The sequence below is a fragment of the Triticum aestivum genome, chromosome 1A (genome assembly GCF_018294505.1).
Source record: "Triticum aestivum cultivar Chinese Spring chromosome 1A, IWGSC CS RefSeq v2.1, whole genome shotgun sequence".
In the NCBI taxonomy this organism is placed as follows: domain Eukaryota; kingdom Viridiplantae; phylum Streptophyta; class Magnoliopsida; order Poales; family Poaceae; genus Triticum; species Triticum aestivum.
Genome location: NC_057794.1, coordinates 166,736,477 through 166,760,792, shown reverse-complemented (window position 1 = coordinate 166,760,792; position 24,316 = coordinate 166,736,477).

Below are 24,316 nucleotides of genomic sequence, written 5' to 3'. Positions count from 1 at the left end.
TTTGATTGTAGATAGATGGCCCGTGCCGTTGTTACATTGAATTTTAATGCGTTCCTTGAGAAAGCAAAGTTGAAAGATGATGGTAGCAATTACACGGACTGGGTCCATAACTTGAGGATTATCCTCATTGCTGCTCAGAAGAATTACGTCCTGGAAGCACCACTGAGTGCCAGGCCTGCTACTGATGCAACTACAGACGTTAAGAACGCCTGGCAGAGCAAAGCTGATGACTACTCGATAGTTCAGTGTGCCATACTTTATGGCTTAGAACCGGTACTTTAACAACGTTTTGAATGTCATGGAGCATATGAGATGTTCCAGGAGTTGAAGTTAATATTTCAAGCAAATGCCCGGATTGAGAGATATGAAGTCTCCAATAAGTTCTACAGCTGAAAGATGGAGGAGAATAGTTCTATCAGTGAGCATATACTCAGAATGTCTAGGTACCATAATCACTTGACTCAGCTGGGAGTTAATCTTCCGGTTGATAGTGTCATTGACAGAGTTCTTCAATCACTGCCACCAAGCTACAAAAGCTTCATGATGAACTATAATATGCAAGGGATGAATAAGACAATTCTCGAGCTCTTCGCAATGCCAAAAGCTGCGGAGGTAGAAATCAAGAAGGAGCATCAAGTGTTGATGGTCAATAAGACCACCAGTTTCAAGAAAAGGGGTAAAGGGAAGAAGAAGGGGAACTTCAAGAAGAATAGCAAGCAAGTTGCTGCTCAGGAGAAGAAACCCAAGTCTAGACCTAAGCCTGAGACTGAGTGCTTCTACTGCAAGCAGACTGGTCACTGGAAGCGGAACTGCCCCAAGTATTTGGCGGATAAGAAGGATGGCATGTGATATACATGTTATTGATGTGTACCTCACTAGAGCTCGCAGTAGCACCTGGGTATTTGATACTGGTTATGTTGCTAATATTTTCAACTCGAAACAGGGACTACGGATTAAGCGAACACTGGCAAAGGACGAGGTGACGATGCGCATGGGAAATGGTTCCAATGTCGATGTGATCGCAGTCGGCACGCTACCTCTACATCTACCTTCGGGATTAGTATTAGACCTAAATAATTGTTATTTGGTGCCAGCGTTGAGCATGAACATTATATCTGGATCTTGTTTGATGCGAGACGGTTATTCATTTAAATCAGAGAATAATGGTTGTTCTATTTATATGAGTAATATCTTTTATGGTCATGCACCCTTGAAGAGTGGTCTATTTTTGATGAAGCTCGATAGTAGTGATACACATATTCATAATGTTGAAGCCAAAAGATGCAGAGTTGATAATGATAGTGCAACTTATTTGTGGCACTGCCATTTAGGTCATATCGGTATAAAGCGCATGAAGAAACTCCATACTGATGGACTTTTGGAACCACTTGATTATGAATCACTTGGTACTTGCGAACCGTGCCTCATGGGAAAGATGATTAAAACGTCGTTCTCCAGTACTATGGAGAGAGCAACAGATTTGTTGGAAATCATACGTACAGATGTATGTGGTCCAATGAATGTTGAGGCTCGTGGCGGATATCATTATTTTCTCACCTTCACAGATGATTTAAGCAGATATGGGTATATCTACTTAATGATAAGTCTGAAACATTTGAAAAGTTCAAAGAATTTCAGAGTGAAGTTGAAAATCATCGTACCAAGAACATAAAGTTTCTACGATCTGATCGTGGAGGAGAATATTTGAGTTACGAGTTTGGTCTACATTTGAAACAATGAGGAATAGTTTCGCAACTCATGCCACCCGGTACACCACAGCGTAATGGTGTGTCCGAACGTCGTAATCTTACTTTACTAGATATGGTGCGATCTATGATGTCTCTTAAAGATTTACCGCTATGATTTTGGGGTTATGCTTTAGAGACGGACGCATTCACATTAAATAGGGCACCATCGAAATCCGTTGAGACGACGCCTTATGAACTGTGGTTTGGCAAGAAACCAAAGTTGTTGTTTCTGAAAGTTTGGGGCTGCGAGGCTTATGTGAAAAAGCTTCAACCTGATAAGCTCGAACCCAAATCAGAGAAATGTGTCTTCATAGGATACCCAAAGGAGACTGTTGGGTATACCTTCTATCAAAGATCCGAAGGCAAGACATTCATTGCTAAGAATGGATCCTTTCTAGAGAAGGAGTTTCTCTCGAAAGAAGTGAGTGGGAGGAAAGTGGAACTTGATGAGGTAACTATACCTGCTCCAATATTGGAAAGTAGTTCATCAGAGAAACCGGTTTCTGTGACGCCTACACCAATTAGTGAGGAAGTTAATGATGATGATCATGGAACTTTAGATCAAGTTACTACTGAACCTCGTAGATCAACCAGAGTAAGATCCGCACCAGAGTGGTACGGTAATCCTGTTCTGGAATTCATGCTACTAGATCATGATGAACCTACAAACTATGAAGAAGCGATGGTGAGCCCAGATTCCGTAAAATGGCTTGAGGCCATGAAATCTGAGATGGGATCCATGTATGAGAACAAAGTATGGACTTTGGTTGACTTGCCCGATGATTGGCAAGCAATTGAGAATAAATGGATCTTCAAGAAGAAGACTGACGCTGACGGTAATGTTACTATCTATAAAGCTCGACTTGTTGCAAAAGGTTTTCGACAAGTTCAAGGGATTGACTATGATGAGACCTTCTCACCCGTAGCAATGCTTAAGTCTGTCCAAATCATGTTAGCAATTGCCGCATTTTATGATTATGAAATTTGGCAAATGGATGTAAAAACTGCATTCCTGAATGGATTTCTGGAAGAAGATTTGTATATGATGCAACCAGAAGGTTTTGTCGATCCAAAGGGAGCTAACAAAGTGTGCAAGCTCCAGCGATCCATTTATGGACTGGTGCAAGCCTCTCGGAGTTGGAATAAACGCTTTGATAGTGTGATCAAAGCATTTGGTTTTATACAGACTTTTGGAAAAGCATGTATTTACAAGAAAGTGAGTGGGAGCTCTGTAGCATTTATGATATTATATGTGGATGACATATTGCTATTTGGAAATGATATAGAATTTCTGGATAGCATAAAGGGATACTTGAATAAGAGTTTTTCAATGAAAGACCTCGGTGAAGCTGCTTACATATTGGGAATCAAGATCTATAGATATAGATCAATACGCTTAATTGGACTTTCACAAAGCACATACCTTGACAAAGTTTTGAAGAATTTCAAAATGGATCAAGCAAAGAAAGGGTTCTTGCCTGTGTTATAAGGTGTGAAGTTGAGTAAGACTCAATGCCTGACCACTGCAGAAGATAGAGAGAAAATGAAAGATGTTCCCTATGCTTCAGCCATAGGCTCTATCATGTATGCAATGCTGTGTACCAGACCTGATGTGTGCCTTGCTATAAGTCTAGCAGGGAGGTACCAAAGTAATCCAGGAGTGGATCACTGGACAGCGTCAACAACATCCTGAAATACCTGAAAAGGACTAAGGATATGTTTCTCATTTATGGAGGTGACAAAGAGCTCATCATAAACGGTTATGTTGATGCAAGCTTTGACACTGATCCGGATGATCCTAAATCGCAAACCGGATACGTGTTTACATTAAATGGTGGAGCTATCAGTTGGTGCAGTTCTAAACAAAGCGTTGTGCCGGGATCTACATGTGAAGCGAAGTACATAGTTGCTTCGGAAGCAGCAAATGTAGGAGTCTGGATGAAGGAGTTCATATCTGATCTAGGTGTCATACCTATTGCATCGGGTCCAATGAAAATCTTTTGGGACAATACTGGTGCAATTGCCTTAGCGAAGGAATCCAGATTTCACAAAAGAACCAAACACATCAAGAGACGCTTCAATTCCATCCGGGATTTAGTCCAGGTGGGAGACATAGAAATTTGCAAGATACATACGGATCTGAATGTTGCAGACCCGTTGACTAAGCCTCTTCCACGAGCAAAACATGATCAGCACCAAGGCTCCATGGGTGCTAGAATCATTACTGTGTAATCTAGATTATTGACTCTAGTGCAAGTGGGAGACTGAAGGAAATATGCCCTAGAGGCAATAATAAAGTTATTATTTATTTCCTTATATCATGATAAATGTTTATTATTCATGCTAGAATTGTATTATCCGGAAACATAATACATGTGTGAATACATAGACAAACAGATTGTCACTAGTATGCCTCTACTTGACTAGCTCGTTGATCAAAGATGGTTATATTTCCTAACCATAGACATGAGTTATCATTTGATTAACGGGGTCACATCATTAGGAGAATGATGTGATTGACATGACCCATTCCGTTAGCTTAGCACACGATCGTTTAGTATTCTGCTATTGCTTTCCTCATGACTTATACATGTTCCTATGACTATGAGATTATGCGACTCCCGTTTACCGGAGGAACACTTTGTGTGATACCAAACGTCACTACATAACTGGGTGATTACAAAGGTGCTCTACAGGTGTCTCCAAAGGTACTTGTTGGGTTGGCGTACTTTGAGATTAGTATTTGTCACTCTGATTGTCGGAGAGGTATCTCTGGGCCCTCTCGGTAATGCACATCACTTAAGCCTTGCAAGCATTGCAACTAATGAGTTAGTTGCGGGATGATGTATTACGGAACGAGTAAAGAGACTTTCCGGTAACGAGATTGAACTAGGTGTTGAGATACCGACGATCGAATCTTGGGCAAGTAACATACCGATGACAAAGGGAACAACGTATGTTGTTATGCGGTTTGACCGATAAAGATCTTCATAGAATATGTGGGAGCCAATATGAGCATCCAGGTTCCGCTATTGGTTATTGACCGGAGACTTGTCTCTGTCATGTCTACATAGTTCTCAAACCCGTAGGGTCCACACGCTTAACATTGCGATGACGGTTATATTATGAGTTTATGTGGTTTGATGTACCGAAGGTTGTTCGGAGTCCCGGATGTGATCAAGGACATGACGAGGAGTCTCAAAATGGTTGAGAGATGAAGATTGATATATTGGAAGCCTATTTTTGGATGTCGGAAGTGTTCCGGGTGAAATCAGGATTTTACCGGAGTACCGGGAGGTTACCGGAACCCCCCAGGAGCTTAATGGGCCTATATGGGCCTTAGTGGAAATAGAGGGAAGCAAGGAGAGTGTGGGGCGCCCCCCAAGGCCCAACTAGGAAAGGGGGGAGTCCTACTCCCGGTGGGAGTAGGACTCCTCCTGGCGCGCCCTCTCCCTGGCCGGCCGTACCCCCCCTCCCTTGCTCCTTTATATACGGTGGCAGGGGGCACCCCATAGACACAACAATTGATCTGTTTGATCTTTTAGCCATGTGCGGTGCCCCCCTCCACCATAGTCCACCTCGATAATACTGTAGCGGTGCTTAGGAGAAGCCCTACGTTGGTACAACATCAACATCGTCACCACGCCGTTGTGCTGACAAAACTCTCCCTCAACACTCGGCTGGATCGGAGTTCGAGGGATGTCTTCGCGCTGAACGTGTGCTGAACTCGGAGGTGACGTACGTTCGGTACTTGATCGGTCGGATCGTGAAGACGTACGACTACATCAACCGCGTTATGCTAACGCTTCCGCTTTCGGTCTACGAGGGTACGTGGACAACACTCTCCCCTCTCGTTGCTATGCATCACCATGATCTTGCGTGTGCGTAGGTATTTTTTTGAAATTACTACGTTCGCCAACAGCATCGTTATATACTCATGTTCTGTGGGCAAATTTTTTGTGAGGATATTATTCTAGCCATTGATTGCTGAAGGGTGAATATAGGTATGTACACATGGTAAGCATTGCAGGATTTCACTACTTCCAAATATAGAGTTCTCCATATGCACATTTACTTCCCTAATGTATGGTTAGATGAAACCAACAGTGTGGTGCATGTTTCTACATCATGAAAATGAGGAAACTAACATGGCCATTGATACACACTCATATTTAGTAGTAGTATATAGATTACTGTAAAATAAGGATAATATCCATATATTCCTAACCGTTTGATTATTCGGGGTACAAATTGGCTGTAATGACATGGTCACAATCGTATGAATTAACTCATTCCAAATATAGCTGATTTATGGTGTATTTAATACATTGCCATAGTTCTACTCAAATTCTGCTCAAACAGTGATATGCCAATCATCACAAAAATTTCAAACTATGTCATGGCGTCATCATTAACATGAGATGGAAACAACTTACACGCGCCATCCCAGCAATATGTGGTGCCATCTGCTTTGTCGATCGCGTAGATGATGCCATTGTGTTCAATAGAATCGCAGAAGTGTGTATCAGCTTTGACGATGATCCACTGCGAGCCGAGTTGTCTCCAGCTAAATAAGGCACCGACGTAAAGATAGGCGAGTCCGCGGTCGAACAAGGCAATTAGCTTGAAGTCTGCGCAATTCGCATGTCGTGTGGGCACTTGGCAGATTACAATCTTTTGCAAAACAAGGTCCGTCCAACTGACGTAGTAATCTAGATGACTTGGACCGCGATGGTAATACTCTATATAATCCAACGGAGGAAGGATAATCTCATGGGAGGTCTGGAAGTTCACGAGCACCAACTTTTTACCGTCTTCTCTGAAGGAAGCCATCCAGTGGGAGTTCATGCCGACCCAGTACATTCCTTCCAAGAAGTTTCAGGCGATGGTGATCGGATCGATGTCGAGGGAAATGATGTACGGCGACCCACTACATACCTACAAAGAAGTTTCGGCTAATGGAGATCAGATTGAAGTCGAGGGGCATCATGCACGCCTCCGTATCATGGTGAGCCAATCTCGCAAGACCAGATAGCAGCAAGCAGGGTGTCTTGAAAATCTTAGGACTCGCTTCAACGATGGCTGTGTGCATGTCCCTCGAGCATGCAGCCAGCCGCAGGGCGCTCAACATATCCATACACGAACAACAGAGGTCGAGGATGTCACTGGGGAGATTGCTCCAATCGCAGCTCATATGGATGTTGCACGGTTCGCGTTCGGCCATGGTGGAGTTTGGAAGGGGGCTTGATTTATGGGGGAGAAGGATGTCGGTGCTAGAGCGGCTAGCGAGGGAATAGTGGTACCGGGGGAGGAAAGTGAGGCGACGGTACACGGGGGCACAGTGAGATGGAGACGGAGAAGGTGATGGAGATGGAGTGGTGCTTTGGGAGCGGAGAGGGAGACGAGGAGAGCCGCCAATGTGCTGTACAGCGGCGGTGACAGACTGCACAGTGCACAGGGTGAGGCTGACTTTGGTAACCCGAACACGCCGCCTGGACTAGTGTCAGGCGCAGGGTGTTGTCACTTCACTATGAGGAGCGGATGAATAGTATTTTGACCATCAAGTGTACCATAGTTGTACTACTACTACTAGTAGTAGGAACATGAGTACTCCAGTATTGTATAGCGGAAATAGGTATCCCGTGCTAGCATGCCTGTTCACTTCATCGTTCAGGTATCATCCATATTGCGAGCAGAACCAAATTCTCGTGCATGCCCAATCAACACCCTGCCGCGATGCATGCAGTGGTCATTCTGGTGCATCAAGGACGGCATGCAAATCGTTCCACACTTGAGAAGAGGACAAATGGAAAGGTAGAACGCGGCAGCAGAGGAAGAGAACGCTGGCTAACGAGGCTCGGAGGGGATCGAGCAGGAAGTTAATGCTCCACGCCTAAAGGTTTTGGGAAAACCTGATTTCATAAGGTGGCTTATACACACCTAAACGGAGGGAGTATTCCTTAACCAGAGAATGTTGTGTCTCCCACTCACGCGCTAAAAAAAACTATGACACATTTTTTTATAATTTTGCATAGGTCCCACCTATCAGGAAGGATGGGCACGTACACAAACAGGTACGACTCATCAGTCTACCCGCATAGCCTTTTCGTTTAGTCTACCTAGCCGTCTAATCAACTGCCTGCATGCCACTTCTCCCATTTACTTCTCCATCGGGAACCGATTCTCCTTGGCTTCTTCACCTCCCCTTCGTCTTCATTTGCATCCAAACCCCGTACATATGCAAGTCAATCTCCACTCGCACCGAGCTTAACCTGTGAAACAGTGGGCAGGGGTAGAATTAGGAAATGGACATGGAAGTAGTCTTCAGAATGCATTTACTACGTGATCAAACTCATCTTACCTGCTCATCGGAGGAAATCCGAGTGCCCCTAAATGTCGGCATCTCAAGGGGCGTCAACTTGCAACTACGGCCACGCCGCGCTGGAGAGACCCCCAAGGAAACATCCTCGTGCGTTCCATGGAACATCAAGATGCATTTGTATGAGTAGTTTATCTTGTGAGATAAAAGGATGAACGAGGGAAGGCCTCTAGAGATAGAGATGGACACTACTACTACCAATGTGTTGGCCCGTGCGTTGCAATGGAGCCAAAGTAGTAGAATAATACTTGTTCACGTGGTTGAAATACAAACACTCTAGTTTTGATATACATGTGTCAGCAGACATGACAGCTTGTCCATGGAATATGAACCACGGCGACCATCATGTTTCTTGTTTCTACCACTGCCACACCCACACGCGACTCCCATGACGCCGCTCCAACCCACGGAACGACGTCCCCCGACGTCGACATGGATCCTCTGATGTGGCTATCACTGCCTTGCCCTGCCTTTCCTTCGCTGACAGGTGGGACCCACGCTTATGGGTCCCACATGTCAGTGCCAGAATGGTAGGATTGTTCACATCAGGGGATCCTCATCCCCCCGATGTGCCCCTCATCCCTCTCGGCCCCACCGCTCCTCTGCCTTTGTGTTCATGACATGCGGGCCAGCTGAACTGCGGCGACCATCAACTTTCTACCACAGACACACCCGATTGGACGTGGTTGGCCTGCTCCGCTGCTGTGATTCAATCCGTACTCCCGCACCATCGAATTTTCATCCAGCGGCTGTGACACATTTCGTCCCGGGCATCAATCCTCAGCTGGAGTACTTATGTACTCCCTTCGGTCCTTTTTACTCTGCACATTGGATTTGCCGAAAGTCAAACTTTGCTAAGTTTGACCAAATTTATATTAGAAATTATTAGCATCTATAATATCTAATAAATATAATATGAAAATATATTCCAAGATGAATCTAATGATATTGGTGTTGTTATGTGAATGCTTATAATTTTTTATATAAACTTGGTCAAAGTTGGATGAGATTGACTTCGGACAAACCTAATATGCAGAGTAAAAAGGACCGGAGGGAGTACTACAGGTGGCAAAATCTGGTGGAATGTAAGGTTAGGCAAGTTTGATTAACTTAGGTGAGTGTTTGGTTCAAGCCACACCTTAGGCAAGCCACACTAAGGCCCCACATGACATACACACACAAAATGTGGCAAGATTCCCTTAGGCTTGCCAACTTGTTTCTCTCGTTTTGAAGAACTAATAACTTCGCCTAAGCTTAGTTGTGCCGTGCATGTACCTACTAGTAGTTGTATAGTGGTAGTACTAGTAATATAGTATTAGGAGTACAAACTTGGTACTAGTAGGAGTAGTACTAGTACGGAATGCTCCTGCTCTATCAACGAGCCCCGTCTGACACCAAATTTCTTGGCTTCCGTGCTACAGCTAGATCTTCCCCTCGTTTCTATTTTCCAACCCAGCGGCGGGCGGGGTGTCAGTTTGCTCAACGGTAGTCCCACATGAAAGTGAAAATGCTAGGCAACATGCCTTCCCTAAGCTATGTGTCATGTCAGACGGGCCGTGTTGTACTCTCGATTCCCGGGTGTGTGGGGGTGCGACGCGAACGCGGCAGGCCTTTTCCTTTTACCAGCAATGTGCCCGTGTGTTGCGACAAATCCAAAGTAGTAGAATAGTAGTATTCATTCACAAACTTGAAAGAAATCACTATTGTTTTGATATACTCCTAATATATTACTCCCTCCGTACCTAAATATTTGTCTTTTTTGAGATTTCAAATGGACTATCACATACGGATTATATAGACATATTCTAGTGTTTCTAGCAGGATGCCCGCGCGTTGCACGAAGTTGATGGAAAAGGTAAGCACAACTTATAAATTTACGGATGGAGTACTAGTTACAGTGATGCATATAATTAAGCAAAGGGATCGCACATGTCGGTATTGACTGGAACGAGAATGCAACAACACAATAAGAATTAAGGCCACGATGATGTGATTGCAGTGGTGGTTACAGAAGGCAACAAGAAAGATGGATCCACGAACGTACGACCTCCTCCTCCTCAACTTAGTGCACCGGGCCACCGACCGGCGGCTAAGGAGTGGCGGCTTTTGTGGCGAGGTCGAGGTGCTTCTCAGCAAAGGCATCCCAGGCTTCCAGCCGATTGAGGAAGGCCAACGTCGTAGCATCCTCACTGGCCTTGTAGATACCTATGTACACGATTTCCTCTTACATGTGGATGTGTAGGTCGATGAATTCTTGCAGGGCGAGGCGCCTCACGGCGAGCGCGACCTCCAGGTGGACATTCTTCATGGCGTCAGCGGGTAGTCGCAGGGCCACCAGTGCTTGAAAGAGGTCCCGGCCATGGAGGCCAATTAGGGTGGCAGGCAATGAGGAGCCCGGGCGCGTGGGATGGAGGAGTATGGCGATGTCGTCCGCGAGGTTCTTGAGGACGGTGAACTTGTTGCTGGTGGCAATGATCATTTGGTCCAACTGAGAGTCATAGTTGGCGTCGAAGGCGGCCATCCACCAGCCGGTCTCCAACACCGTCTGGAGATGATCCTCGGCGCCATGGGTCGTGGACCATCTGGCCTAGCCGCTAGCCGCTCACGAGCATCACAACCATGGGTCTGGAGTGAGCTCTTTTGCGCTTAGTGTAGGTGCTTAGGAAAATGCCTAGGTGCATGCGATGTGGTAGATGCATTGGAATGGAGGGGCGCCTTTATATGAGGGCAATGAGGGCAAACTGCATTGCATTCACATCGTGTAGACTCTTTTCTCGGACCTCCTCCCATTACTTCCCTCATGCATTAATTGAAGGAGGATGCATTGGCCGTTCAACATATCAGGAACCGCTACTCCCTCCCTCGTCTGCATTAAAGCCGTATCGGGAACTGCGCCGCCCGCTGTCAAATTGAATACTCCCTCCGTCTAGGTGAGTATTAAGTTATCTTATGAAAACCAAATGGTAAACACATAGGTGTGGTGCATTAACTCTCATGTTGTTTCTTATTTTTTGACATAAATAGAGGAATCAACCAAGCAGTGATGTGAGGCTTGTATGCTTTTAATGACTTGAGACTATCAAACATGACATGTAGTGGTCAGTTCGTTGCACAAGAACAAATACATCCCATGTCAGCACACATGCATCTTTATATAGCATCACATCCAATGGCTATAAAAGATGAATGAGACCAAATTATATCTCATCTAGATGAGTTCTAGCAAAACTATATTAATAATACTTAGTACTCCTGCGCCATGTATCATATATTAGTATCATGTAGTACTTTATTTATTTAAGAGGTATCCAGATGGCACTGCACCACCAAGAAAAGAGGGTAACATCAAAATTATGGACTACTTTTTTGAGTATGTTGGTAAGGTCCGGTCATAGTCACTTGTTGAAATCTCTAAAAAGACAAATACTCCCTCCGACCGGAAATACTTGTCATCAAAATGGATAAAAGGAAATGTATCTAGATGTATTTTAGTTTTAGATACATCTCTTTTATCCATTTTGATCACAAGTATTTTCGGACGGAGGGATTAGAAAACAGAGTTGGTGATGATGGTGTGCGTGTCATCCTGCAATATAAGTCATCGGACTTATATCTAACGGATAGGAAAGAAACTATGGCAATTTTGCAAAAGTATACCCACACGTCTCTCCATGTTCGAAAACAAGGCCTTCCCTCGTTCAACCTTTTCTCTCACAAGATAAACTACTCATACAAATGCATCTTGATGTTCCGTGCACATGAGTCCGGTAAAAACAAGGCACACTGGGTTCAGCGTCATCGTCACTACAACTATGCGCGCGCGAGAAGTCTACATATAGAGGGGGCTACTGAGCGAGGCACCGAGACACACTGTTTGAGAGAGAAACCAATTGACAGATTATGATTAGATTGAGTTGTCACCCTTCTGCTGTCATTGTTGGGGGGGAGGGAGAGAAAGACGTATCGAGAGTGTGCGCGGTAGGCACAGAGGCACAACTAGCGTGTGTGTGTGTTTGAAAGAGGAGTAGATATATTATTATCAAGATCGATGTGCCACCCTACTCCTTCGGTGCCGGGTAGTGTGTGTTTATGTTTGAGAGAGAAGCCAGTCGATAGATTAGTATCAAGATCGAGGTGTCACCCTACTCCTTCGGTGTTGGGAAGTGTGGGTGTGGGTGTGGGGGGGGGCAGTGACACTCACATATCTCTACTCTTATAAAAACAGAGTTGGTGATGATGGTGTTCCCGCCATCCTGCAATATAGGCCATTCGATTTATATCCGACGGACAGGAAGGAAACTATGGCAATTTTGCAAAAAGATACCCACACCCCTCTCCGCATTTGCAAATAAGGCATTCCCCCATTCATCATTTTCTCCCACAAGATAAACTTCTCATACAAATGCATCTTGATGTTCCGTGCAACGCATGGGCATCTTGCTAGTAGGGAGAAGGAGTTTGTGTGACACATATCTACCTATATTAAGGGATAGGTAGATAGCATATGTGTGAGAGACATTATTATACTTTGAGACATTAGTGGTTGTGGGTGGGCGGAATTAAAGGGGTGGGCGTGTTAGACATAGAGAGCGTGTGTGTTTCTGTGTGAGAGACTTGTAGGACAGGGTAGAAAGACGAATTTAACCCTGACGGAGGGAGAGAAATACATGAAGTGCGCGTGTGTGATTCTGATGCCCACAGGGAAATGAGATATGTATGCGTGTGAGAGAGATTGCACAATTCATTCACGTATCACTATCTAGCGATCGTGGGCGTGCATCGCTTGAACATAAGTCAATATCTACTTCGTATCGTGGCCCTAGGTACAATATCGATTCAACGCTATAAAGATTGGACACTCACATATCACATTTTTTCTATTTAAATAAACCTTTTCAGTTGTGCATGCCAAAGTTACAGTGATGTTTCTTCAAACAACCAATGTAGCTATCGTGTACATGCACCATTGTTACTCTTGCATTCAAATTCATTAGTCTTGGATGATTTAAGTTTCTATTTTGAAGTAATATATGTAATATTCATATATGAATTCAACGGGTACGCAATTTATCAAATGGAGGCTATGTAATCATATGAGGTAACAGTTTTAAGTAGCAGACTACAATATCCATTTCTTTTTGTGCGCCTCTACACTAACACGTCAATGCATTATGTTTAAAGTAAATAACCAATGGCACTAAATTATCTATTTACACGAGAAATACATAGGCTGAGCGTTTGACCCTTTTTTGTGAACGCGCCACTACACCCGTACTATTGGCTGCGCCCGTGTGAATGTCCAAGTTATCAGCACATCATCCCGAGTTATTGTCTTTTTTTCTCGGGTGGACTTCACACCAGTTATTAACTGCTGACACGTGCCCCGTGTACACAGTCTAGCATGACCTTCCCGCTAGCACGGTCCAAAATTAGTTGAAACTAGATACGAACGATCCCGCGGGCGGCAAAATCTCCCACCTCCTTCTAAAATTTCCGCCACCTTAGTATTTAGCATGCGAAATCCCCCTTTTGTCCTTGGTGCACGGAGACCAACAGTTACAATACCGCCCTCATCTACATGATAGGTCGGGGCTGCTTTGGTAACTTCCGGTTCCCCCACTACACGACACTCCCATTTCCTCTCCCCCTCCCGCAAAAATGACTAACTCCATAGCACCAGAGCATCTTACATCACGTCGTCCGTACTTCATCGCCCTTTCTCCCCTCCCCTCTCGAAATCCTAGACTACCCATCCATCGGCGTACCATAGCCCATTCACTGCCAGCGGTGTCCACCTCGCCGGATCTGCTTCTCCGGCCGCATCTACCCCTCCCACCTCCCCTAGAAACAAGTAAACTGCTCATCCACCACTGTACCACAGCCCATTCAGTGTCGGCCTTGTCCACGGCGCCGGATCTGCTTCGCCGGTACTCTCGTCAACCGTCACGCATCTGCAGCGGCTCATGCGTACTCCCCACCGGAGACGCTTCATCCATACCCCCCGGAGCCGCCCCACCGACGCCCCCGTCGATGGCCTCTAATCCTCTTCGCCGACACCTTCCTCAACCCTACCGGAGCCGCTTCGCCGACACCTTCCTCAACCCTACCGGAGCCGCTTCGCCGACACCATCGTCAACCCTACCGGAGTAGCTTCACCTATACCCGTCTCAACCCTACCAGGGCCGCTTTGCCAACTCACAAGTCCACGACCTCAGATCCGCTTCCTCGCACCCTCATCCAACCTACCAGAGCAGCTTCTGATGCCCCGTCCATAGCCGCAGATCCGCATCATCGACACCACCCTTAACCCAACCACCGGAGCAGCTTCTGACGCCCCATCCACGGCCGCAGATCCGCATCGTTGATACCATCCTTAACCCAACCACCGGAGCAGCTTCTGACGCCCCGTCCACGGCCGCAGATCCGCGTTGTCGACACCATCCTTAACCCAACCACCGGAGCAGCTTCACCTACGCCCTCGTCCACGGCCACAAATCCGCTTCGCTCACACCGTAGTCCACCCTACCGGAGCCGCTCCACAAACACCCTACTCGACGGTTCTAGATCTCCTTACCGGACCCCGATAGACAGCGCAGCGTCATCACCCTTGACGTTTCTAACCTAATTCCCACCGTCTGGAGAGATGCCAAGCACCCGCCACGGCCTAGGTACTTGTCACCTTTAAACCCGTCCAGCATCACCTGCCCGATGTACTTCAAATATACTAACCGGTCGCTGTTACATGTTATGCAGCTGGCAAAAACTACAAGGATGATGTTTCTTCTGGATCTAATAGCTTGGCCAACCAAGATCCTGGACTGAGGCATTGCTATGATCTTGTAAGCGCGTCTCTCTCTCTCTCTCTTGTATTGTTCTGTGCCTGCCAGCGTGCTTTGCTAGGATTTTCGACCAGTAATCCCTATGTGCAAACAATGACTTCTACTATTGGCTGCTAAATTAGATATGTGATGTCATACATGATACTACCTCGTACCTTCGTTCCTAACTATAAGTCTTTCTAGAGATTCCACTATAGGCTACATACGGAGAAAAATGAGTGAATCTACACTCGAAAATGCATCTATATACATATGTATGTGGTCCATACTGGAATCTCTACAAAGACATATATTTATGAATAGGAGCAGTACATTACACAAAATCATAGGTGGCATGTAGGAATTCCAGTGCACTACATTAGGCTCCCTTAGAGTGCCTGCTAGTCCAGCATACAGAGTCATGGCTAGTTTATGGTACGCACACAATCGTTAATTAGTGGTTTAAATATGCGCAAGGGATATGCAATGTTGTATCATGTAGAGATGTCTGAAATTAGCTGTGTCAACTTGCAGATAGGGTTACACAATGAAAAAGTACAAGATGTATGTGGCAATTTCATGGAACATCGCAAAAAAAGGAGAGGCAGCGGTGAGCCTATACAGTGTGCTATGGTACGTCACTCCTTCATTGCAATCATCGTGACATGTTATTTGTATCCCAGTTCTATTAGCCAAGTTTCTTAGGGACAGTTATTATGAGTTATCCTAAGAAAATAAGCACCTGTGAATATAAGCTCCATGTAATAAGCCAACCAGTTCTTTTCATTGCGTTTTCAACTTATCTTTGGTATGATCAGTGGAAAGTCTAGATTGCATTATATTTTTTTCATTTTTCTGCCCATATGGAAATTAATTTGACTTGCAAACATCACAAATTGAACCCAGTGCAGTAATTAATATGATAGGAAAACAGACCATCACTATTTGCTCAAAATGCAAATACAAAGATACCATCTACTTGGCACAATCTACTTTGGTCAATGTTTTCCATAGAGATCCCATTGCCTAATTTAAACGAAGAACGCATGACCCACATTTAAATGAAGAACGATTATTTATTGAAATTCTATGGTCCAAGTGGCTGGTTATTATCGTATAGCAGCACCACCTGAAAGCATCATATAGCAGCAGTAGCAGCTCATAGCAACTCATCATACAGCAGCAGCAGTCTGCAATTCATCATATACCAGCAGCAGCTCATAGCAATTCATCATCATACATGGCATAACCTAACCCGCAATTCAACTGTGCGTGCAATGATGAATCACTCATGTCTGCTATCTGTACATTTAGACATCATCATACATGGCATAACCTAATACATGTGCATTCCATTGTAGAATCTGGAATATGCAATGTTTATGTTAGTTCATATGTTGCACATGATGTTTAAATGCCCCTTAAATCTGTTCAATTGATGGTCTTTAAGCCTCCTTCTTTGCTTCTTTTCTTGATATGTAAGATTTGCTCACACATCTGTTCAATTGCTTGTTTGCATCAGCCAGCCATACTAGGACTGTTTATTTTGATTACTTGCTATTTTTGACCTAACACTCTAACAGAGCTTGTCAACGATTTAAACACTAAGGGCTGCTGTAGTGGGGCCTTGTCTAACTCATAGGTGACACAAAGGTTTGGCTATACACTACAGTAGGCTCTCTAAGAGTACCTGGAGATCCAGTTCGAAGGTATGCCTAGTTTTTACATAGTGCAGACATAGTAACCATGAAGGTTTGCGGCATGGCCCTTACCGAATGATTATGGATTGGAATTGGAATGTGTTGATGTTCTCGAGCATCAACTAGAGGTGGCAAGACAACATGTACATGATTGTCAACGTATAATCAACAAGTTGAGACTGGACATGCAGGTATTAGATGAGGGAGTCAAAAAATGAAACAAGACACTGAGGTAACCATGAAGGAATTGGAGATTTTGCAGACTGAAATTTATGCTATCTGAATCCGGCCAATCCTATTTTCTGAAGAGATTATAGTTCAAATGGAGTTAAGTTGATGCACGTCCATGATGTATGAGCTGTATTTGCCCAGTGTATGTAATTTTCTGTTTGTGTATGCTTTATTATTACCTGGGCCGAACCATAATGCCCCGTGGGTATAATCGGCTGTAATTTCTTTTTCTATGCCTTGATCTCTTTGTTGTATAGTGTATGCTTTTTAGAGGTGATAGTATTGAGTAGGATAATTCTTTGAATATGCTATATCGTTCAAACGGGGGCCAACTCGCCCGACCATGGCCCTTCACGGGCCGTCGGATCCATGGGCCTTCTACATATCGTAGGATCCATGGGCCTTCTACGTCTCGTAGGATCCATGGGCTGCCGACTCATTTATGGGTCTTGTACGGGCCTTTAATGGGCCGTAGACGGGCCTTTAATGGAAATCGTACGTTTTATGGGCTGACCTTAACGGGCCGTTAATAGGCCGTATTTGGTGATGCTAGGAAAATGGCACAATAGACTAATGGTCCACAAACGGGCCGACAGTAACGACGGGCTGAATTTGGCCCACAAGCAGAAAATGACAGTAATGGGCCGTAAGTAACCGAATGCTGCAAATGAGTCCAAGAATAAATGGGCCCTCAGAAGGCTGAAAGTTAACTTGGGCTGCAAAGGGCCCAACGGAATAACGGGCCGTTAATGGGTATAAAGTGATATACTGTTCATTACGGGCCAGTTTCACCACGGGCCGTTAATGGGTGTAAAGTAATACACTGTTCATTACGGGCCAGTTTCAGCATGGGCCGCTAATGGGCCAAGAGTTACAAAGGGCCTCATATGGGCCGAAAGACGTCATGGGCTATACATGGGCCAGAAGTGAAAACGGGCTAGAATCATATTGGATGGCCCAGATGACGCTACTGGTCCTAATTCAGATAGGGCGTAACGGGCCTTGGGTTAGCGGGCTGTAAATGGGCTATATGCGAACAGGCCATTAATAGGCTTTCCATGGGCCGGCCCGCCAGCTTTGACCAAGTCAAACGGGCCGGCCTTTTCACAGGAATGGGCCACTGTTGGGTCGTGCCACGTGTCGACGTATCATAGGCGCCTTCTGTCCAGTGACTGGATGACATCTGTCCCAACGATGAGCCGACACGTGTTTCCTCTAGCCAATGATGATTTTACATGTGGAAAATCCCCATTGGTCGGGGCTGTTCACGGGTTATCGGATCCAAAACCCGACCCGATAGCTTAACGGCGTTCCGTTATGGTGGATGCCACGTGTCGGTCACCCTTGACGAAAGCACTTCTATGACGCGTGATTTATCGTCATGGAAGTGGACACTTCCATGATGATAATTTTGGTAATGTCATGGAACACTTCTACGACAGCACAGGTATGACTATCTTGATTTTGTCATAAATTTGTCATGGATGTACATGCATGACAAAAAACGCGACCTACTATGACAAACACGTATCATCACGGAAGTGTATTTTTTTGTAGCTAGATGGCTTCTTCTCTCTTTTTGGAGCTCACTACAATGTTCTCCCCCTCTCTTGTGCAGATCTATTCGATGTAATCTTCTTTTTGCGGTGTGTTTGTTGAGGCCGATGAATTGTGGGTTTATGATCAAGATTATCTATGAACAATATTCGAATCTTCTCTGAACTCATTTATGTATGATTGGTTATCTTTGCAAGTCTCTTCGAATTATCAGTTTGGTTTGGCCTACCAGATTGATCTTTCTTGCAATGGGAGAAGTGCTTAGCTTTGGGTTCAATCTTGCGGTGTCCTTTCCCAGTGAAATTAGGGGCATCAAGGCACGCATTGTATTGTTGCCATTGAGGATAACAAGATGGGGTTTTTATCATATTGCATGAATTTATCCCTCTACATCATGTCATCTTGCTTAAGGCGTTACTCTGTTTTCAAGAACTTAATACTCTAGATGCATGCTGGATAGCGGTCAATGAGTGGAGTAATAGTAGTAGATGCATGCAGGAGTCGGTCTAGTTGTCTCGGACGTGATGCCTATATACATGATCATACCTAGATATTCTCATAACTATGCTCAATTTTGTCAATTGCTCAACAGTAATTCGTTCACCCACCATAAAATACTTATGCTCTTGAGAGAAGCCACTAGTGAAACCTATGGTCCCCGGGTCTATCTTCATCATATTAATCTTCCAATACTTAGTTATTTCCTTTGCTTTTTTACTTTGCTTTTATTTTACTTTGCATCTTTATCATAAAAATACCAAAAATAGTATCTTATCATATCTATCAGATCTCACTCTCGTAAGTGACCGTGAAGGGATTGACAACCTCTTATCGCGTTGGTTGCGAGGAGTTATTTGTTTTGTGCAGGTACGAGGGACTTGCATGCAACCTCCTACTGGATTGATACCTTGGTTCTCAAAAGCTGAGGGAAATACTTATGCTACATTGCTGCATCATCCTTTCCTCTTCAAGGAAATCCAACGCAGTGCTCAAGAGGTAGCACCATCACAATAATCATCATAAGTAGCAACTTTGTTCTCATCATAATCAATTGAAACCTCTTCCAAGATAGTGGAATCATTACTAAATAAAGTCATGACCTCTACAAATCCACTTTCATCAATATCACCATCATAGATAGGAGGCATGCTATCATCATAATAAGTTTTCTCATCAAAACTTGGGAGACTAAAAATATCATCTTCATCAAACATAGCATCCCCAAGCTTGGGACAAACATTAATTGCAGCAAATACATTCTCAAGCATGTCATTCTCATCAAACATAGCATCCCCAAGCTTGGGCCTTTTCATATCATAAGCATAATCACTCTCATCATTAATAGTATGGATAGCACCAATAGTATAACAATTATCATCATCACAATGAGAAATAGGAGCAACATCATTTGGGAGGGATACCTTTTTACCTTTGCTTCTCCGTCTTTTCTTTTTCTTCTTCACATCATGTGTGGGTTTAATCCTCTTTTCAGAGATCCTTATGTAACACCCACGATGCGGCTATATCTCCCACGTGTCAGAGCACGACTTAGAGGCATAACCGCATAGTAGGCATGTCACAAGAGGGGTAATCTTTACACATCCCATGTACTGAATAAGAATGGGATAAAGAGTTGGCTTACAATCGCCACTTCACACAATACATAAATATATAGCATACATCATCCAGAATACAATCAAGGTCCGACTACGGAACCATCATAAAAGAAAGACACCCCAAATGCTAGATCCCTGATCGTCCCAACTGGGCTCCACTACTGATCAAAAGGAAACGAGACACCACAACGAAAAGGTCTTCATCAAGCTCCCACTTGAGCTAGGTTGCGCCACCTGCACTGGTATCATCGGCACCTGCAACTGTTTGGAAGTATCTGTGAGTCACGGGGACTTAGCAATCTCACACCCTCGCGATCAAGACTATTTAAGCTTAAAGGCAGGAAAGGGGTACTGAGGTGGAGCTGCAGCAAGCACTAAGCATATATGGTGGCTAACATATGCAAAATAAGAGCGAGAAGAGAAGCAAATCACGGTCGTGAACTAGAAGTGATCAAGAAGTGATCCTGAAACTACTTACGCACAAACATAACTCCAAAACCGTGTTCACTTCCCGGACTCCGCCGAAAAGAGACCATCATGGCTACACACGCGGTTGATTCATTTTAAATAAGTTAAGTGTCAAGTTATCTACAACCAGATATTAACAAATTCCCATCTGCCCATAACCGCGGGCACGGCTTTTGAAAGTTCAAAGACCTGCAGGGGTGTCCCAACTTAGCCCATCACAAGCTCTCACGGTCAAGAAGGATATTCCTTCTCCCGGGAAGACCCGATCAGTCTCGGAATCCCGGTTACAAGACATTTTGACAATGGTAAAACAAGACCAGGAAAGCCGCCTGATGTGCCGACATCCTGATAGGAGCTTCACATATCTCGTTCTCAGGGCAACACCGGATTGTCCAAGATTCCGGTAGGCTAGCCCAGAGTTGCCCCTGGTGGCCACCGGCGGCTGACAGGTTCGGACCAACACTTAGACAAGCACTGGCCCGGGGGGGGGTCAAAATAAACATGACCCTTGAGTCTGCAGAACCCAAGGGAAAAATGCTAGGTGGCAAATGGTAAAACCAAGGTTGGGCCTTGCTGGAGGAGTTTTATTCAAAGCGAACTATCAAGGGGTTCCCATAACACCCAACCGCGTAAGGAACGCAAAATCAAGGAACATAACACCGGTATGACGGAAACTAGGGCGGCAAGAGTGGAACAAAACACCAGGCATAAGGCCAAGCCTTCCACCCTTTACCAAGTATATAGATGCATTAAAGTAAACAAGATATAATAATGATATCCCAACAATATCCATGTTCCAACATGGAACAAACTTCATCTTCACCTGCAACTAGCAACACTATAAGAGGGGCTGAGCAAAAGCGGTAACATAGCCAAACAACGGTTTGCTAGGAAAGGTGGGTTAGAGGCTTGACATGGCAAAATGGGAGGCATGATAAAGCAAGTGGTAGGTATCGTGGCATAGCAATAGAGAGAGCATCTAGCAAGCAAAGATAGAAGTGATTTCGAGGGTATGGTCATCTTACCTGAAATCCCGCAAGGAAGAAGAACGAGTCCATGAGGAAGACAAACGGACGTAGTCAAACGGATCCTCACAAACGCGACGTTGTCGGAACTAACCCGAATAAGCAACACCGAAAAGGAGAAAACAACATGGTAAACAACCATCACATAAACATGGCATGATGCACAACCAAGCATGATGCATGTCCGTTTTAAATATGCATGGCATGACAAAGTGCACAAACAAAACTACAAGTTAAGTGGAGCCCAATATGCAACGAGTTGCATATTGATGGAACACCACATCAATTATTTAGTTCACTCCCGGTTAGGTACTCAACAACATTAAATGTTGGTTAACATGGCAAGAGGTGAAGCATAACAAAACTATACTATCTAAATAATTTAAATAGGTCCGAATATAACAAACAACAAATCCGGTAAATCCCCATATGCATTTAGCAAATTAATGCAAACAACAATTTAAACCATTCTTGATGTTGTTAACATGATGCGGATGCCATGTTCAAGTATATGCAATTTTATGAAAATGTTGACATGAGCATATTATGAAGCATTTGTCAAAGTGGCGGAAACGAAAGGGGTTCCACGGCAATGAATCCGAAAATGATGCCACAACAACATCTCGGTTCCGATAGCTCATGTAGATTCCGGTGCAAAAATAAAAGTGATGGGAGTGTGTCATGCAAGGATGGTGGGGTGATCCCGGATATCGGATTCCCATGGGTGGACGGCATGGCAACGAGGAGGACCATGCAAGCGACAATTTCAGACACGGTGCAAACGCGGGGTTCGTCTCATTCAACCCACAAGCATTCGGTCCACGGGCGGTCGTCTCGATGGTTATACCTTTCTAAGCGTGCATTATCGAAACAGATCAAGTTCGTAGAGGGAGGTAGGCGTTCTTGCGACGACGGTAGAAGTAGTGGTACACGTTCGTAGTCACACAAGTTTTCGTAGATGTACGGGGTCACGGCGAGGAACTCGACGCATCGTTGAACTTGGCATCCGAGGAATCCCGCGTAGCCGTACATGAGTCATAGTCGAACTTGACGGTTCCGTTACACGGTTCTTTGGAGACGATAATGGTGTACGGGTCTTTTGGCCCTGATAGTCGTACACACATCCGAAGAGGAACTCGACGTTCCGATGCGGTGTAGGGGTACATGCTGATGGTCGTCGTGGTACTTGGCATTTCGTTCAGCACTCGTTCGAGCATCCGTGTGATCTTGTCGGTGGTGTACTTGGCGATTTACAAGGCGGCCTTGACGCATCCGTTCATAGAGGTACTTGGCGGTTTCGTTCAGTCGGTCTTGCCGGTCTTTGTAACGTAGTTGTACAATAGCGTCATCGAACATGTCGAACCCAAACTCTTGGAGGACCGTCGTGGTACTTGGTGTCTCGTGTAACTGGCGTCCTTTCAACCTTGAGAGAGAAGAAACAGCATGTCCACAGTGCCCGATAGGGAGGGTCCTGCAGCAACAGGAGGTCGATGGCGGAGTAGCAGCAAGATGAAGTGGAGCCGGCATCGGTCTTGGCGTGGAGCAAGGGAAGCGAAGCTTCTGGAGGCCGGAGAGGCCATGAACGTCGGGCTTGCGATGACACATGGAGGAGGTGAGACCTGTGTGGCGCGTGGAGAGGGTCGTGGTCGGGCTCGACCACGTTAGGGAGGCCATGGCGGAGGGAGCGGGAGGCGCTGGACGCGGCCACACATGCGCCCAGCGAGGCATGCGGGAGGCAGGAGGCGAGGCAAGGCGAAGTAGAGGACGGGGAGGCCGGAGGAGCTGTTCTGGTGCGGCGGAGTCCGACGAGGATGAGGTCTGGAGCAGGGCGGCGACTCCGATGACTGGCCGGTGAGGCCATGGCCTTGGGAGCAGAGGAGACACGCAGGAGGAAGGGGGAAAGGAGCGGAGACGAGGAACGCAACGGCGCTACTGGATGGAGCTTGGGGCGGCGAGGATGGAGGCAGTGGCAGCAGGGCGCGGGTGCATGGCCATGGGGATCGGGATCCCCCTCCTGGTCGCGCTGGGAGGTGAGGGAGGAAGCGAGAGGAGGGAGGGAGTGAGAGGAGGAGGGAAGTTGGCGGCGCTGGTGGGAGAAGGAGGCGGGGCAACGAGGGGATCGAGCGTAGGCCTCTCCTACGGCTAGGGTTAGAAGGGAATGGGCCTTGGAGGCCGGCCCAGTGGAGAGGGAGGCGCCTAGGCGCAGATGGGCCTGCATGGATGGCCTCTCTTCTCCCCCACAACCTCTCTTCTCAAAACAGAGGAGGGAAAAAAGAAAGGAAGCAAAAGAGAGAAAAGAAAGGGGTTAGAGGAAGGATTTGGGCATGCGGATTATTTTCCCGAAGTCGGAAGAATGCGCTGGTTCCAAGAAAACAGAAATGGCCAAGATCGAACGATAAGAATTCAAACTCATTTGAATTTAATTCAAATGGGTTTGAACTAGGACGAGGTTTTAGGAGTATCCAAAAATGTTGAGAATTTTGGTAGAGCTCCGGAAAGTGACGAAAGAATTTAGGGCAAAGATTGGAGACGAGGAATTTAGTAAGAAAAGCATGGAATATTTTGCAAGTGTGTTGTGGTAAATTCCAAAGGATGGAATATTTATTATAACCCCCTAATATTGGGAGGATATGTTATAAAGAGAAGTCACCCTTCCCTCGGTTTAAATGGACCGAAGATCCATGCAATTTATTTAAGTGAGTTTTAGTTGGCTTTGAGAAAATGATGGCATGATGATATAATGCAATGCACATGATGCAATGATGAATGCAACA